The following is an 8,584-nucleotide window of genomic DNA, read 5'->3' as shown; positions in this document are numbered from 1 at the left end:
CTTTTGTTACCCTTGTCTCTTTCGCGGGTTGGTCTGCCAACTATGACATTGACATCTTTCCTTTTTTCGAACTCCTACTCCGTTTCTTTCTGTGTGAGCTTCTTTATCAAGGCTTCCGACATACCGTTGAATTCTTGTGCCAGCTCTGCTAGGCGCCTGGTCATTGTTATGGTGAAAGTTATCTCTCGGAGCGTCTGATTGTTGGCATGCCTCTCCCTGTTTGAGCGAGTGGCTCGTTTGTCGGTCAATTCTTTCCCAAAGGTTTTAAGGAAGATATGAGCGAATTCCTCGAAGGACCTCGTAGATTTCGGCGTCAATGAGCGGTACGAATCCCGAGCGGGTCCTCATAGCAAGGTAGCGAAGGTTGAGCACCAATCGTTTGTGTCGGTCGTGCGGAAGCTCATTATTGCGACGTAATTTTCGAGGAATTCCCGCGGGTGTCCTGACCCGGAGTAGGATCCCAGGTTTGGGATCAGGGGGCCTACTGGGTTGTTGGTTTTCGGGGGGTTTTCCCAGAACAGAGATTCGAGTGTTTTCGGTACTGACTTTCTTAGCGTGGTTTCTGCCGTGCTAAGTTTCTTCTGTAGCTGCGTGATTTTCTTCTCTTGCGGCCTTCTTTCGGCTTTGAGCTGTTCGAGGGCTGCCGTGAATATCATGTGGTTGAGGGATGTTTCCCGAATTTTCTTCATATCTACCTGAGGGTCCCAGGGAAGTAGTTAGACTGAAAAGTTTGATAAATAAGATTCGAGTTACCAAATTGATGATTTTGTTGGATAGATACCCTCCTTCTAGCGCCAAATGCTGATGTCAAAAAATGGTTTTCCGTTTTATCAACATGAAACCGGGAGTTGATACATGACAACTTCCGTTAAGTTGATTGTTTTGTTAAGTCAGGACCATGCACAATTGCAACGAAGATATGGGAATCATCCATCCATTGATGGCCCTGTTAATGCTATAAACTCTGCAGGAATTTCAGGACTATCTACTGCTAATGTTTTGACGTCAAAAATGTATGAAGAATGTACGAAACTACCTCACTCTTCTTGTGGACGCAGACAACTGGTCCAAGGTAATTGAGGGAGTGTGTCTGCAACATTGCAGCAAAACCAGGAACAAAATCTGTAGCTAATTGACCATTATAAATGACCCCGTGATCATAATAATCGTTTCGAGATGATGTTTTCAACTCAATGTGACGTTTAATCTAATTGTTTTCATTAAGAACTTCAATAAATACAACACACAGCAAGACCTTTGCAAAGATGAACTTGTCAAAGAGAAAGAATCAGAATTATACTTTCTTTAAGGCTAATGTACTTCATGATAATGGTACTAACTTGTTCATATATGTCTTCTGGCTGACTATAAATAGGAACTCGAGTGATACCATGCAAATCAACCAAACTCACCATCAATCCAATGGACAAAATACGGAGTTGATTTAGTGATCAACAACTAAACAAACAATTTTATGGTATGATATATGTACATTAAGATACTCTCGTGAATCTTATTTCACTTCATAGGAAGACAACCTAAAAATTATTAAGTATTTAATAGAGGGAAACAAGCTTACCTAGGTTGTGAAAATTCTGAAGTAGTTGGTTGTCGTTGTTGCTGCAAGAGTGCCATCAATGCAGCAAAATCTCTATCTCGTCTCTCTGCCATTTCAGCTTGTCTCTCTGCCATTTCAGCTTGTCTCTCTATCATTTCTCCCATAGTAATACAAATTCTCCATAACATTTTGTCTAACTCCGTACCTAGAGTTATTACAATTACCACACGGACACTTTATTTGATCACCTCCCAAAACAGGTCCGTGGGCAAATGCAAAATCCAAAAACGCCTCTACACCATCCGCAAACTTCTTTGAACGTTGATCATCCACGATTTGCCAAGATTTGTCCAAGAATTCAAACTATCATCTGCAAAATTCAGAATATTAAAAATGCTTCCAGGTGTATATGGACATCAAACGAATAACTTTAATGGTTTCCCAAATCAAATATCAATCACAGCTAAAGATACAACATGATTCTATATATATTTTGAAGTTTAAAAAGAATAGAATCAATAAGTCTTTTTACTTACCAGAAGAACATATTGTCAGACAAGTAAGCAACAAGAAGAATAATAAATGAAACTTAACAAGTCCCATATTAGCCATTGAAGTAAGTGTTTCAGCAGCAAATACCGTATCGTGATTCAACAGTAAATAGGTTCCTTTCACTAACACAGTTATCATGTGCCCTAATTTTTCATCCCTATCCGAACTTCATGTATCAAAATACACAGCAAAAAATAAAAAAACAAGTAATTTGGTAAGAGATAAAACTCAAGTAAGGAGAACATACCTTAATGAAAACTCGAAGTAATGAAGGACAAGTCTGCATATAATGAAAAAAAAAACAAAATCTTCATCATTATAAATCACATATGAAAAGAATACTTGTCCTGGAATAACACCGCAACCATAGAGAGAATATTAATCAATTACAACTGATCTATGTACACGATTTCCATTCTGTCTATGAAGACCCCCTAGGAAGTTGATCCACAGAAACTATGATCGGGAAACATCTTTTGTTGAAATACACCAGCCGAACCAAGCGCAAAAGTTTTGTACTTTTAAACTACTTGGGACTACCCATAGAACAAAAGACGAGAAAGGAAATTCTTGAAAGAGATGAACGGACAACCTTTGACACTTGAATATCAGTTTCTACAAGCTTGTACATCAATAAGTAATTGAGAAACAAAAACAGAACACAGAGGAAAAAAAATCTAGCACCAAGGAAACTACACCTTAAAAGTTAAGACCCATTTTGCCTCAATACATAACGGGAAAAGGTTCGAGTACTGGAAGCAATATAATATCGAAAGTCAAGATATGATCGAAACAAGGAAAACATAAAGAAGCCCTAATTTGTAAACCAAACTTCGTTTATGAAAGCTTCCTGGAAACAATAACAGATCTTCGTCTATACTAAAGTTTTTGTACTGCACTATATAATACAGTCAAGTGACTCAACTTGTATAAGAAACTGCAACCTAACTAACCTAACAAAAGAAGATGATATTTAAGATGTAAAGTTAACCTAAAAATCAAGAAAAATAAATACCAAATTTGACGAACTTGGATTCAATTATACAACTTTTACAGACATGGGTATTGAACAATATCAACAAGAAGGCATAATCTGAGCTTAACCTAAACCTAAACCCTAAACCCATCAACTCCATTACAAATTGAATTCTATGGAAGTTTTGAAACATGATTTCGTTTGTAAATTCGTTTGAAGTGTGGGTACGTTAGGAACTTATGATAGATGAAATTGAAGGATTAAGAGATAAAAAACAAGAGAGAGAAAGAAGGGCTTACAATTTCAATCTGAGCTTCTTCTTCGTATAAACCCTAACAAATTCAAATTCACCCTCTTCCGGGACTTGAGCTTGATTCCCTACTAGTTGGTAGGAATTGTAAATAATGGTTAACGACGGTGAATTACTCTGTATATTGACTTCCGTTTCAGAACACAAAAAAAGTAAACCAATCCTAGACATAAACCAGAAGATGAAATTCAAAAACTCACCAAAAAATTGGTTCTAATCGAGACACAAATCCATGTTGATAAAATTGATTTGAACTCCTAATCTCTCTGAAATCCTCGATTTGAACTCCCCCTCTCTTTGAAATCCTCTTCTAAACGAAGGAGAGAGTGAAAACCAAAATAGAAAGAGGACCCGTGTAGTTTCTAGGGCTAACTATTATAACGGTCAGAAACACAAAGGCCGTTACAAAAAAGCTCACTTGTAACGGACAAGCAGCCATTATAATAAATCCCTCTTGTATAACGGGCACACAAAAAAAGCCGTTATAAAAAGTCTCTATTATAACAGAATCAGAGCCGTTATAAAAAATCCAACTCTTTTATGATGGCTAGACCAAATTAAGCCGTTATAACAAGTCTCTGTTATAACAGAAAAACAACCGTTATAATAAAACGATAACACACCAGAGGCGGGAAAGAAATTGGGGCCATCGAAAAGTTGGCGCTAACTTAAATAACTTATTTATAACGGCTCTCTAAATTAAAACCGTTATAAAAGAGCGAATACTTGTAACGGTACCATAAAGTCCGTTATAATTACTTTATTTATAACGGCAACCCGTAAAGCTTTTACAAATAAGACATATTTTTGTAGTGCTAGCACATTTAACCAGTGAACTTCAATGGTTGAAGTATCTACTTCGAGATCTTGGTATCGACCACTCTTCTCCTATGTCGGTTTACTGTGATTATAAAGCAGCACTCCACATTGCTGATAACCCAGTATTCCATGAACGTACAAAGCATATTGAGATTGATTGTTACATCGTTCGGGAAAAGATCAAAGCTAACGTCATCGCTCCCCGTTTTACACCTACTTCTGAGCAACTTGCGGATATTTTCACAAAGCCACTTGGAGCAGATGCGTTCAAACATATTATTGGCAAGTTGGGCATCACGTCCCTTTCTGCTCCAACTTGAGGGGGAGTGTTAAGGTATATCACCAGGCCCAAGCCCAACCGAGCACACACAAGCCCATCGACGGCATGGAGGTGATCGACCGACTAAGAGAGCCGTAATTAGGGTTTCCTAATTATTAATTGTTATTTTATGTAATAATGTTATTAAGGAAGTTTTCCTATTTCCTAGATTTACTTCTATATGTAACCTACATGTAAACCTATAAATACTCATGTAAACTATATGAATAAACACACAGAGAAAACTTTCTCACATCTCTCTCTCTCTCTTACACGTTTTCTCACTCTCTATCTCTGTGTTCAAGTTAATCATCATCACTATTATCAAATAGGTGATTTACCTCTTCACATTTCTGTTTATCTTCATTTTAAGATGTCTCATTGTCCAGTTACAAGTGGTATGAACTCATCACCACCAGTACAAACCACTATGAGCACTAGTGTTGAACAACCTGAACCAGGATTAGATAATGTTGGTTTAGGTAATCAGGAAGAAGTTGAAAGTGGAGATGATCGTATCGAATTAGGGAATAAGCAAGTCTGAGCAACATGTAAGTATTGCAAAAGGAATTTTGATGGTTTTAGTTTAAAAGGGACAACTCATTTGAGTATCCATAGCAAAATATGTTATATGAAGCCTATGAATCGTGATGGTCAAAAGCTTATAACTTCCACAAGTAGCAGTAGTGGAAAAACCACCAAAATTGGGAACTTGGAAGTTTGATGTGAGTAATTGTAGGATTGCTTTTGCTAAGATGGTTGCTTTTCATGATTATCCATTTAATTTGACTGAACATCGGTATTTTTAAGAGTATGTGAAATCTATTAGCCCATTAATGAAGTTTTATTTTAGAAATATTATTCTGAGTGATGTTATGAAAGTTTTTGTTGACATGAGAGCTCGTTTGCTAGTGATTCTTGAAAATGTTACTTCTCGGGTGATTTTAACAACCAATTTGTGGACAGCTGAACAGTAGAACAAAGGTTATTGTTGTGTAACTTGTCATTTCTTGGATGATGATTAAGTATTTTCTAATAAAGTTTCTATTTCAGATGAGATATCTATGGTGGAAGGAGCAGAAATATATGATGTTGTCTCTTGTAGCTAGAGTGCTTTTGGTAAGCATTATTCAACATGCTTCACTTTGAATGTTAAACACTTAAACCCATGTTTTGATGTCATATTGTCATTGTAAGGTCTAGTTGGAGACTAGTCATAGTAATTTTGATGTAATATTGTCATTGTGACGTTGTTTTTCAGGTTCAGTTGTTTGGGAGGTGGGAGGTGGGAGATTGGAGGAATGGAATCATAGACCCATGAGCTCATGTCTTGATTTATGGATTTGAACTTTGAAGACTTATGGTTTACTTTGAATGTTAAACACTTAAACTTATGAGAATTGAGACTTATGTTTTCAATGGTGTTATGGCTTAAACTTTAACCAATATTTTGATATGCTTGTGGATTTTATGAATTTTAAGAATGGTGTTAGGTTTTATGGTTTACGTGGTGTTAGGTTGTATGAACTTTGATATCTTTTAGGTTTAGGAATCAGGACTTTGCATTTTCAGTTGTTAATTGTTAACTCTGAAATTTAAAAAAACTCAGGATTTCAGATCGGATAATATTCGATAACCGATTAGCATTTCGGATATCGGATTCAGATATAATTTTTTACCATCCGTCTGATATCGAACCCTTATCGGATAGTCTCTGAATATTTTCGGATATCGAATTCGGATAGTAATGTATCCGAAATAGTTCGCTTCGTTTACAACCCTAGTGGAGATGCTAACTCGAGGTGAAAGCAATTGATGCTGAGGTATCAGAGTAGCATGAGTCGTGTCGCGGTATTTGTACTATGATGCGCATGAAAATATTAGTCACGAACAATGTAGAGGCGAAAGGTAACAATCGAGATGCCAACTCGTGGTGAAACTGAAGAGGTGAGGTACGAGAGTCGAGGAGCGGGAGTGGTCAGTTAAATGGCGAACCAGTGGGGGAGCCGATATCTTTGAGGCCAAGAGGGCAAAATTGAGCATGGATGAATGTCGGAGGGGGCCATTGTCCTAACTCATCAGAGGAAGCAATGCAAAAGACTGAAGTAATCTTGCGGGGTGCCTACACGATGAGACAGTGTAGTGGAGCACAAAGGTGCTATGCCGAAAACGCGAAGGTGTTGTGGTAGCATTGAAGTTTAGGCAGAAGATTGAAGGTGTACTCTGAAGTTTTTCGATGACGTGTGCTAGGATGACACGCATGAGCACGTAGGTCGGAGGGCCGAAGACGAGGTCGAAAGGGCCAGAAGCTTCCTTATGCCATGCGCGGAAGGTGTCTGTTACATTCAAGTCTGGAACATGGACGTGAGCGTCATTTATATGAACAAGTATGTCTGGTCGAAAGATTGATGTTTCCTTATGGAAATAGGCTAAACACGATGTTTGCTACTATAGGAGGGGGTGGTCTCCCTTCCTCATATGCATCGTAACATGCGTCAAGACCTCGTAGATGGGGTGCTCGTCTGTTTTAACAAGTGCGCACGACTTGGGATGGTAGCTGGAGATAGATTACTGCGGGTTCCTTAGAGAAAAAAGTTACATGTTCCCGTGCTGCGCCAGGTCGTGCTAACTTCTACCATTGAGAGGATTGAGCTATTCAAGGGGTCAGATCTTGATGTGCTATGTTAGGCATATGGTAGCTAATGACATGATGGATGCTTTTTATGCCCAATGTCCGGATGGAAGCGTAGATGTGTATGTGTCGGATGCTTGAGACTACGATCCATGTGTTTTGAGCTTATTGTGCCGGGTCGACCTAACGGGTCGTGACATTGGGCGATTGCTTAGGCTGATCTCCAATATTTAGTTTTAGCAATCAATATACAACATTGTTTTGTTTAGCTCTACTGGTTTGAGTCATTTGCTTACAACATATTGTCCAGGGATGAAATCCCTCTACCCGCCATTTTACTCTTTTTTTCTTGCAAAGTCCTTGGTTTACAACACATTGATCAGGGATCAAATCCCTTTGCCGGCCATTTTACTTTTATTTTTTTCTGTTTCAAACTCATGGGTGAACTTAACCAAGTAAACAATTTCTATAGAAAATCGTGTTTTAGCTTGGGTTGACTCTTGATTATGTATTTTTTCTACTTCTAATGTCATTGAGTAATTACAGTATGAAGCTCTTGGACTAATGATTAATAAAATTATGCGACTTTTTTCCTCTTTATTTAAGATTTAAAATAATTCGTAAATAATCTATTAATGTTTTGGTACTCAAATGAGTGTTCAATATTACATTGATTTGTAAATCCAAGTCAAAGTATCACTTTTATCGTTTAGTTAAAATGTTAAGATAAATGTGAAAATCATGATACAAAAAAATTTCATATTGAGTTAAAACATTTTCTTGCACTATATCTTGTAATTTTCTTGGACTAATGATTAATAAAATTATGCGACTTTTTTTTCTTTATTTAAGATATAAAATAATTCGTAAATAATCTATTGATGTTCTGGTACTCAAATGAGTTGTTCAATATTACATTAATTTGTAAATCCAAGTCAAAGTATCACTTTTATCGTTTAGTTAAAATATCAAGATAAATGTGAAAATCATGATACCAAAAAATGTCATATTGAGTTAAAACATTTTCTTACACTATATCTTGTAAGTACATACACATTGTAAGCAAGGTCGTGGATGGGCCGGTGCGGGCAGGGCGCTTGCACTGGCCCCACCACCACAAAGGGACTACTTTTATTTTGAGTCACTTACTATCATTTATCATTCGTTCAACAAAAAAAAACTATCATTTATTATTCATATATTTATTTGACGGTTGAAGAAAATAGATAAGTAGTAGCCCAGTTGGTTGACACTTTAGATTGCATATGAGAAATCATTAGTTCGAGAATCATAGTAGATGCTTTTTTTTTTTTTTTATAGTTTTTTAGTTATTTTCCTATAGTTTTTTGTTAGCTTCATTTTTTTTTTTAGTTTCTTGCAAGAGTCACAATCAATACTTTGAGTCTTATATCTACTGT

General features: G+C 36.9%; 1 long non-coding RNA gene across 3 annotated transcripts; it reads right to left on the bottom strand.

Annotated features, from left to right (window-relative positions):
* Positions 1 to 1,414: 1,414 nt before the first annotated feature.
* LOC147567302 (uncharacterized) lies at positions 1,415 to 4,969 on the bottom strand. Of its 3 annotated transcripts, none has more exons than XR_015230735.1 (4): positions 3,597 to 4,969; positions 3,386 to 3,467; positions 2,358 to 2,390; positions 1,415 to 1,928 (listed from the first exon to the last, which is right to left on the bottom strand). It is a non-coding gene; the product is annotated as an uncharacterized LOC147567302 (long non-coding RNA). The 3 variants fall into 3 exon arrangements; XR_015230734.1 differs by having other exon boundaries at positions 3,386 to 3,464; XR_015230733.1 differs by having other exon boundaries at positions 3,386 to 4,969.
* Between the last annotated feature and the right edge of the window lie 3,615 nt (positions 4,970 to 8,584).

This window comes from Eschscholzia californica, unplaced genomic scaffold, assembly GCF_041429995.1.
Source record: "Eschscholzia californica isolate CP2 unplaced genomic scaffold, dmEscCali1.0.p SCAF_1, whole genome shotgun sequence".
Classification (NCBI taxonomy): domain Eukaryota; kingdom Viridiplantae; phylum Streptophyta; class Magnoliopsida; order Ranunculales; family Papaveraceae; genus Eschscholzia; species Eschscholzia californica.
Note: the sequence above shows the minus strand (reverse complement) of the source record. Positions and strands in the feature narration are given on the sequence as shown.